The sequence below is a fragment of the Charadrius vociferus genome, unplaced genomic scaffold, assembly GCF_000708025.1.
Source record: "Charadrius vociferus isolate BGI_N301 unplaced genomic scaffold, ASM70802v2 scaffold406, whole genome shotgun sequence".
Classification (NCBI taxonomy): Eukaryota; Metazoa; Chordata; class Aves; order Charadriiformes; family Charadriidae; genus Charadrius; species Charadrius vociferus.
The window spans coordinates 1334153-1344472 of record NW_009648948.1 but is presented as its reverse complement, the minus strand read 5'-3'; the positions used below and the strand labels follow the sequence as shown (position 1 = coordinate 1344472).

Below are 10320 nucleotides of genomic sequence, written 5' to 3'. Positions count from 1 at the left end.
GAAAGCAAGCTGGGAGGAATAAAAAGAAAAAAAGCCATAAATAATTTCAGCTTCTTAGACTTTAAATTCTTACCAATAAAGGTATCAAAGTGGGGTGGGGTGGAGTTTTTTGGTGGTTTTTTTAGGATAGAAAAGTTGCATTTTGCAGAAGGCTAGGAATCTGTTAAGCTTACCTCGGTCAGTTGATATTCTGGGGAACAAAAGCATTTTAAATCTGGAAACTACTATTTTGAAGAAGAGTTGGTTTGATTGTTCTAACAAAGCCATAGGTCTATCAGTAATCATCATATGAATTGTTTTGGCACAAGATGTCTCTTAACTGCAGAAGAAAGCGTGTTGTATATCTCTTCTCCAGAAGAGAGACATGATGTGCTTAGTGATGCACAAAATAATTACCATCTTTTTTGCTTGTTACATATTTTATAAGGTAGTTTTTGGCAGAGGTTGTGTCCAAAGCCAGAAAATATTGGGACCTACTCCAGTTCCAATCTCCAGTTTGCCTTCCAGTGTTTGTACATCTTCAACTTGGTCTGTTTCAGAGGGAAACCATTTGGATACACAGCACAAACATGAGATGGGATTGGTTGGTTTGTTTTTTTTTTTTGCAGGTGGGGGTTTACTGCTTAGAGAAGGGTTGCTGAATATCAACATCCTAACACCTTCTTGTCCTGATGCCACCTTCCTTTTTGAACATCATTTGATGAAGTGATGACTTCGACTCAAATGGGCCTTAAAGCTTCATGACTGTGTTTTTGAGCTTTTTTTTCTTTATTTTTGCTTGGTATCTTTCTTCTCTGAAATTAGTATTTCTTGGAGTAATCTTGTCCCTAATTCCTCAGTGCTCAGTAGCAATTCCTTTCTTGCCTTCCTTTGTCTGAAAACCTTTGTTGTTAGAAGTGCAGCTTCTATGGCTTGCATCTCCTCTTTCTGTTGCCTTGGGATCAGGACTTTGTTACGCTAATGAAAAAGCCTTTGGTGGCTCTGACCCAGGCAGGGTATATAAAGGTGCAGGTGAAAAGCCAAGTCTATTTAACAGGTCTCTTCTCACAGAGGGTTATGTCACAGAACCACCCCTCTATGCTTCTGGCCATATCCTGCTGCCTCTTCTTGTGTTGTTTGTGTGACTGCACAGAAAACTGCTTCAGCTCAATAATCACAGAAAAGCAAACTTTCACAAAAAGGCAAGTGTTGTTCTGTTGAGTTAAAAAAAGGGGACAGATGAGCACAGACATAGGTGAGAGTGAGACTGCCCCATAGTAGTAGAGAAATGTATGTACATCTACACCTTGTGGTGCTGAAACGCTGCCGGTGGTGACAATGTGATGCATCTCCACCGACAAAAGTATTGAAAAGCATGCAAGACCGTAACTTCAAATGATTTAATGATTGATGAGTCTGCCTTGGAGCAAGGTCAGTGACTAGAGGATCTGTCAAGATTCCTTACAGCTCTGGTTCTGGCATCCTTAGTGCCCACCTAATTGACCTGCCGACTGGGCAGAAGTTGGAAGGTGTTCAGATCAACTTGTACTGCAGGACCACTGCAGGTGGTGTTAATAAGAAGTATACTAGTTATCAATTATGCACATCTTCTGAAACATTCATGATCTCTGGCATGTTACCAACGTACTTTCAAGAACTCGGATGGTACATTTGGACATAGTATTATCAGGTCTGTCATTTCACATTAGTGAAGTGTTATGTCTAACTTTCGTGGACATCCTTAAAACGGCAAGACACAGTTGTTTCCTGATGCCTTGTTCTGTTCTCGGCTGCACTGTACATTGGGGTTTCCTGTGTCCTGTACTCCGTAGGGTAGGGATCTGTGCCCAAACCTAGTGGTTTGTGCACTTAGGTGAAGGAGCTTCATCTGTGATGGTGGTATTTTTAAAGGCTTCCTATGCTCTAGAGTGGTGAAAGAGGTGGAGAGCAGAGGCCCTAACAGGCAGCCTGTTTACATAATCCTATGTCCCTTTATGAGGAATAACCCTCATCATGAGGGTTATGTATAACTGGAAGAAGATATTCTTCTAACCCAGCTGTGAGTACAGGTGAGTCGAGGCAAATACCTGTGCATTAGAGCTGGTTTTGTGTAAAAGCTGTGCAGCGGTTGTCTCTGAAGTGCCTTTTCTATTAGTAGAAAGGAAGTCATTAGTATAAGCTGTACTTCTAATGGCACCTTTTAAATTGTGTATTTTTATTAGAATTTTAAGTTTCAGGTTTAAAAACAGAATGAAAAAGGTAGCTTTATGATACCTCATGGTATCTGTTCCTAAGGAGTTCTAAGAGTCAGATCTGTTAAAAAAAAAAAAAAAAATAATTCAAAAATGTATTCTTGACATTCTCTTTCATGTGGAGATACTGAATGTTGGGCGGTGATGTCAAACAGAGTAGGAATATAGTGTAGCCACTTCGTATACAATTGAGAATTTTAAAATGTGGGCGAATGGGAAGTTGAAACAGCTTGGGGTTTGTTTTAAGGTTGCTTAGCATCCTCAGACAAAAACCTTTTAAAATAGGTTTGTCTAAATAAACAGTAGTTTTTCAGATGGTGATCATAGTCTGATTCACTGATGTTTTAATACAGAAAAACTTTCCACGCAGGAATTTCTGGAAGACTTCAAATAAAAGTTTGCATGTTGGTGGTTTATAAAGATAAATGGAATGAACAGTTCAATGATGATCCTTATGTATAAGACATCAGTCTTGAGCAAAGTGGTAAGATGGTTGAAGCGAGACTGGATGAAGAAGTTGCTTTATATAATGCCTATTAGCACATTTCTTGTAAAACAAAAGGCTTGTATCATCTCAAAAATAGTCTTACTTTGATGAAGGCGACTGACCTAGTCGCCTAAAATATTTGAGCCTGTGTCAATCTTTAAAATAATGCCAAACTGAATCAGTGTAATTCGCTGTGTAAGGTAAAAGGTTTGAGTGTTTTTCGTGTAAATTTACCTCTGTTGGGCTTCAGGGGTTGTGTGTTGATCCCACATATTCTCGTGTAAATGGCTTCAAAGAAAGGTTCTATTTATTTTTTGTTAAATGGCTTGTGGTCTTGGAGGGGAAAAATAGAATACATCTAGCTCATACAGACCGCAGATTTGACAGTGCTAATGCACTTGGACGTGAGCGTTTTTATCTAGCAACAAAAAGGAGAGGCCGTACTGGAGCTACTTCAGTATCCTTCAGGTCACTCTAAAAGCATGTGCATGTGAACAGCTTTTGAGAGCTGGTAACACCTTGGGGTGAGAACTGGGAAGAGGGTTACCGGAGTGTTATGTGCTGAATGAAAGTATTCATGTTTAAAAAAGGTCAGTCAGGCTGCAGTGGCTAAATGTAGGGTAGCAAGAATTACTTTCAAATGAAACTTATCATTAAAGAGAAAGGTGAGGGAAAACTTCAGCGTAGTCTTTATTTACTCTGACACAAAAAAGTTGTTTGTTTGGTTTTTAATTCAGACCTCTTCCAGCTCAGAAGATATTGTAATGCTCCACCATTGGATTTAGTAAGTGAATAAAAACCAGATTGGATGGAAGTTATGTGATGTATATAGAACAAATCATGGCATATCAATGTAAGTGAATAGGTCTGAGGATTAGAATAAATTACTAGGGCTGTAAGCTGAGACTCCTTGTTTTGTTTCTAAAGGAAAAGCTTTCTTTGCAGCTTACTTCCCTACTGCTTACAGCACTGTAGTACTGTAGAAGGGTGTTCTTCTCTGTAATCCACATGTCAGTGGAGTGTTTGTGTTACTGTCTCCTTTACAGACATTTAAGTACTCGGAACATTTTCAATAGTATAGCTCAAAGGTGAGTCCTACCATCACATTTCTCAACTTGGCTTTTTCAAAAAACTGTCAGGTACTACTTCCTTTGTATGAAATTTTTCAGAAGCAGGTACCTTTGCTTTGTAGGTTTTCTTAGCCTGGTAGTAGAGTTAGCCCAGGCCCCTTGGATCCAGCTTTTGAATTAACTTGTCGCTTTCGAAAGTGGGACAGGGACGTCTCAATTTAGGATACATTTCTGTGACTAACGGTCAATAAGAATCACTCATTTTTGAGTCCTCATGTGTAAGAATCCATAACTATTTAATTTGTCACTTCAGATATTTTACAGCAATTATTCTGTACTTTTAAAATCATACTTAAGTTCTTGCTTTGGAAAATTCTGTGGCCAGTGATTGCTTCCTGTTACGCTGTTGGAAAAGTAATGCTTAAAATGCGTTCAAAGGAGCAGTTTTGAAAAATGTGTAGGTTGTCCTATCTTGTTTAATCTACTCTCCTACTTTAATTCAGTTTACAGTTTGGGACTGATGCTCACTGGGACTTCCCACATGTTCAGAGGTCAACCTCTACGCATGCGTTAACTTTTTATTCAGTATTCTGTAAGGCAACAGCAAATCATATGCCTTAGTAGTACTTTTGTCTGTATATTCATTGCATCTTCCAAGTAGAATAAGAAACCCTGATCATTCCAGCAAATGGTGCATTCATCTGTTTACAAGGGGACTAGTAATAAATATTCAGATAATCATGATGGAATTAAACCTTTTATTTATTGATATACTTTTATAAAAGTTATCCTAAGAGTCATGGTACTATAACTTGAGTTGTCACCCTGAGCTCTTTTTCCACCCCCCTGCTTATGGGTCTTGTTGAAGTGCTGAAAATGTTCTTTTACTAACAGCTGAGTTTCATCTCCTTCCCAGGTATTTTAAGAACTTTAGAGACTTTTTTTTGTGACAACTTGTAGGTGGGATGGAATGTCTAAGAGTAAATTTCTGTTATTTTTAGCAAACTGTGAGGTCTGTGTTCAGACCCTATTGATGAGGTCTAGATCATGCAAGTCCGCCTTATAGTGCACAGCTCTGCTGCACCACACCCATCTCAATGATCTTCAAAAGAAAGGAGAATCTGAACTGTTTTATCTTCCTTGCTAAGCCACTGTAGTTACCGTTTGTTCAGCAGCTACTTTCATTGAAAGTCTTCTACTTTTACCTAGAATATTGCATGGTTTTCCTAGATGAACCCCTATCAGTTGTTCGAAATACATCACGCCTCCAAGCTGACCTTATTTTTGGTATCTAGGCATAGTTGTTCCTGGAGTTCATTGAAGTACCTCTCTGAATGGATTTGCTGTCCTAGCTCGTTTAGATATGATTGCCTGGATACCATTACTGACATCTGAGAAAGAGGCTTTAATCAGTTAATTGCTCTTAGAAGTGCAGGAACAAGTGGAAGAAATTGTATTCTGTATAAACAATAGAGGAAAAGATCTTAGGGAAGCCTTCTAGAAGCTTGAAAAAGTCCAAATATTACATTTTAAACTAATTAGCATCAAACCTTGGATTAATGTTCATGAAGATGTTGCAGGATCTTTCCATTAGCTTTATTTAATTTCCTTTCTCATTGTAATGAGCTTTACTGCGGGATCACAGGCTGAAGAGTGGGTCAACAAGAATATTGGCATCTTTCTGTTGTTTTAGAATATCTGTTCTGTGTTTTTAGTATCTCCTGAAGCTCTCAGGCTCTACAGAAGTGAGTTATGGTGGTTGTAGCCGAGCCTCGTTCCAGTATTTCTGCAGGTTTAGTAGAAGTTGGCTGGCTGGTAAGGCTGGAGGTAAGGCATCCAGGTTAAGCAGGGACATCGTGTTCTTAAAAAATGTGGACTGTGAACAAGTAATTTATTTTTTTTTTAAATTTCCAAAATCCAAATTATGACCTTCCCTTTTATCCCCTGCATGCACATGCCATTTTTCTGCATTTTTATCCTTTTAATATTAATACATGGGAGGAATGTATTACAAACATCTTTGCCGAATTTGTCTATGCCAAACCCCGGAAACAACAAACCAGTCCAGGATGTACATTAATGTGCTAACCCGATGTTTCTTCTGACAATAGAAGGATGTGGTCTTTGTCCTTAATGTTTATTAGTAGCTTATTAATGTACAATTTCATCTTTACCAATTATATGCATTCTCCTCACTTGAAACTTTTCATAATTTTATAGTTTGTCATTTAACTGCTTAATTGTCAATGTTACTTGGTGTCAGTTGTCTCTTTTCAAGAAACAAACAGCAAATGTTATAATATGGATGTCTAGCTCCGTGGAAAACCTGATCTGGAACAAAAGCATATTTGAAAGATCTAGACAAGAATGTGAGTAATAATTCAAAAACTTCATGTATGTGAAATCTGAACTTAAATTTTCCTCTTCACTAATTATAAAGCTTACTTAAGGATTTCTATTTTAAACGCATAGGAAGACTATAGATTATAGTCAGCATGTTTCATTTTCACAGAATCACAGAATTTTCAGAGTTGGAAGGGACCTCTAGAGATTGTCCAGTCCCGCTCCCCTGCTACAGCAGGACTGCCCAGAGCACGTTCCTCAGGACTGCATCCAGGCGGGTTTGGGCACTCTCCAGAGAAGGGGACTCCCCCCCCTCCCTGGGCAGCCTGTGTCAGCGCTCTGCCACCCAAACTGTAAAGAAGTTTTTCCTTGTGTTGGAACAGAACTTTCTCTGTTCCAACTTGTGCCCATTTTTCACTCTCTAGCATAGCTTGTTTCAAGCGCGGAGTGTTAATGGGAAAGAAAATAGCAATTATTTTCTTTGAAAGTGAACAACCTTCAGAATTTAGGGTGCTTTTGGATTTTGTAAACATCTCTTTAAAAAAAAAAAAAAAAAAAGTATTTTAGGACATGACATTGAGGGGCTGGGGTGTGTCCAGAGATGGGCAACAGAGCTGGTGAGGGGTCTGGAGAACAAGGCATATGAGGAGCAGCTGAGGGAACTGGGGGCGTTCAGCCTGGAGAAAAGGACGCTGAGGGGAGACCTTATCACTCTCTACAACTACCTGAAGGGAGGTTGGAGCGAGGGGATGTTGGTCTCTTCTCCCAAGGAACAAGTGATAGCACAAGAGTAAATGGCCTCAAGTTGCACCAGGTGAGGTTTAGAATGGATATTAGGAAACCTTTCTTTACTGAAAGGGTTACCAAGCATTAGAACAGGCCGCCCAGGGAAGTGGTGGAGTCACCATCCCTAGAGGTATTTAAAAGATGATAGGTGTGGTGCTGAGGGACATGGTTTACTGGTGGACTGGGCAGTGCTAGGTTAATGGTTGGGCTGAATGTTCTTAGTCTCTTCCAACCTAAATGATTCTATGATTCTATTCTGTGATTCTATGACTGAACATTTCTGGTTACAAGGAACAGGTTATTTATTGAAATCCTTAATACTCAGAGAAGGTTATTGGTGTGATCTGTACAGGGAAGATGCATCTCAGAGGAGGTTTTCAGGGCTTCATAGTGAAAATGGAAGGGAATACTCTTCATTTCTAAATTGATGTCTAGGTTATTGAAAGCTATTTAAAAAAAAAAAAAAAAGGTGACTTACTGGCAGTTTTAAATTAGTAATTAGGTCCATATTTACCAATGCTTACATCAGAGGAGTCTCCTAGCGTTCCCCAGACAACCCCATGTCTGAAAAGCTTGTTGAGTGGCTTGCTAAGCCTGCTAGAAAATAATTAGTGAAAGGATTGGTTTAGTCTTGATTCTTTTCTTGGGTTTTTTATTTCTTGGTTTGAGGCGGGGATTGGGGATCTGAAGTCACATTAAGCATGTTGAGAAGCGTTCTGCAATGTTAGCTGATAAAATGTATGTGTGTAAGTTAAGTCAAGAAAAGTCAAGGCATCGGTGTTAAAATAAACCAGCTGTACAGGTTACTGCAATAAATAAAATCGTCTTCTGATCTGCTCATGGCAATTCCTGTCAAATTATTTTCTACAATAAAGGATTTTTCTTGGCAGTTAGCGCAAGTCAGTCAGAGTTAGAACAGTGAATGAGATGGCACAGGCTCAGTGTCCAGAAAAAGCTTCATCTTTTCAAGGATGAATTTTAGCCAGGATCACTCGGTGCATTTGTACCTTACCAAAGAAGCTTCTGCTGCCTGTCTATCCTTACCTGATCTAGAAGGCAGAGAACAAAACCAGCTGTTGATAAAAAGAAGTGGTACTCGCGCAAGGTTATTCTGTCCCATTCGGGCTGGAAGTGGAATGCTTTTATTCTTTTGTGATGATTTTACATAACATTCATTATGTATTTTGCTTCTTTTGTGGTCTTTCAGAAACAGTGCTAATCTTTACCTTGAATATAGCGCAGCTGATACTTAAAAGAATACAGTACCAGCATTTGTACCTTTAGAAACATGTAATTTAATTGCCTTAAGTTTATTCCTTTTCCAGAAGCCGATAATATAGGTAAGGTTAATTTTGTGTTTTCACAGTTGATGTGTGAGATGCGCTTTTGTGGAACAACTGGTAATCGGAGCCTTTTTTATATACCTTGCTCTGTCAATATTAAAGGGGCCCTACAGTAAAATGAAAAACAAACAGCAAATCAGCTCCACTGAGCCACGTGGGCAGTTTGGGCCAAAGTGCCTCAGGACCATTAGCTGGTTGCTGTAAGAAATGAGAAGAATTTTACAAACTAAAGGATAATATCTATGCAGGATCAAATGGATGTAAATTAGTCAGGAATAAGTTTATACAAGAAATTAGAAGAGGTTTCTAAACATCGGGAATAAATGGCCTTTCAGGGAAAACAGATAAACGGGGACAAAGAAACTGGATGCCTTTGGTAAGTTTGTGGAAGGAGTGGATTAACGAAAACAGCAATGGTTCTGGAAATCTATGCCATTCTGAATGGCCAGTATGATCCTTTGAATCCAAAGGAAGTTGAAAGGAGAAAAGATATCTGTGCTTTTGGGGTTTCTTGCATCTTGCACGTTAATTTTGTGCCACATTTCAACTGTTTTGTTTGTGTTCAGGAAGAAATCATATTTAATCTCCTTAGTAAGTGTTTGTGTTTTGGAGCTTTTTTCCACCATGAGATTAGCTACGTCTCAAAAAGGGTACACGTGTACTTTGGGTGATACCAACATACCTCTGCTTTCTGGCTGCTGTCAGACCTGCGTCTAGAGAAACACAGATGTCACAGCAAATTCACAATCAGAAAACTTTCATACAAATGAATTGTTAGGGAATATTCGGGGTTCATTTTGCTGTTCTCCTTCTCCAAAAGCTTGGTAAATTACCTGCTGCCTGGGATAGTCTGAATTTTATGTAATGAATGTGCTGCTTGTAGGTATTGAAGAGACCTTTGATCTCATAGCTCTCTTCAGTGATGTGCCATAGGTATGTCTGCTGGCCTTTAAGTTTCAAATATAGGGGATTTTAAGAAGCAATTTCTGCCTTACGTAAGTGAGAAACATTGGTGGTGTGTGTTAAAGGTACTTGTTTGTGTTACTGTCTGTTGTGGGGCTGCTTGCACTTCCCTCGGTGGGCTTTTCTAGTCCTGCGTACCTAAATTGTATTTAGCTACCGTGTTTCCAGTTATTTTTTCCATTGTCTTTGATTTAGGAACTCAGCTTTTGGGGGCATTCTGTTCAGGGATCTGTTTTCCCAGGTAACTACTTCTGTCCTCTTCAGCAGTGGGGTAGATGCTGGCTTTTGGTTCCTTTTTGCTCCTAGAGAAGGCTTCAGATATTGCCTGGCTTTAGGAGAGACCTTTTCACACTAGGCAGAGTAGTGTGTTACTAAATTGAGCGTATTTCTGTCTTAGCTCACTGAATCTAGAAAAGTGACTGTAAGTTGCATATACAGAGAGAATTGTATCTCAGTGTCCAAGTCATCTTACCTATTACAGTTTTGCTCAGACTTGTATGTAGAGTGGGAACCCTTAGTTAAACGGTTTTCATCTTAAGCTTATAAACCATGTGAATCTTAAAGTGATTATCTTCTGTACTGATGCGAGATAGGAATCTGGTTGCTATCTGGGCTTTTTGTATGACTCGCATTTAGACTGAAAGTGTTCGGTGACCTCTGCTGTGATTCAGGTGCTACTGTTGTAATTTAAAATATGGTCAAAGGGGCTCATAGGTATCTTGATACTGTGTAAAGAATCCAGATTGACTGAGACCCAGGGTACACATTTGGCAAGATTTTACATATTTGGCAAGTTTTAGGCTTGAAGTGATCCTGTTTAGCTACAATTCAGCTGCCTTCCTGCACATCAAACTTTTATGGGCTTTCTTTATGTTAGTATATGATAATATCTCACTGTTCGAAACTCAGATTACCCTCGGCCCCTGTGCTTGTGCTTGATGATGGAATTATTTTGCAACCGTGACCCAACAGAAATTGCTGCCAAAGAAAACAACCAGCACGATAGCGGTAATCATGTCCCTAGGTGTTAGGGAAGATGCATGAGGTTCCCTTTCCCATGGATGTCAAACTGCAGATTTGTTTCCTTTAATTGAAAT

At 39.2% G+C, this 10320-nt stretch overlaps 1 protein-coding gene across 1 annotated transcript in view; it reads left to right on the top strand.

Moving 5' to 3' along the window:
- ARMC8 (armadillo repeat containing 8) overlaps nt 1-10320 on the top strand; it is a 75258-nt gene that overhangs the window by 21110 nt on the left and 43828 nt on the right. The window lies entirely within an intron of this gene.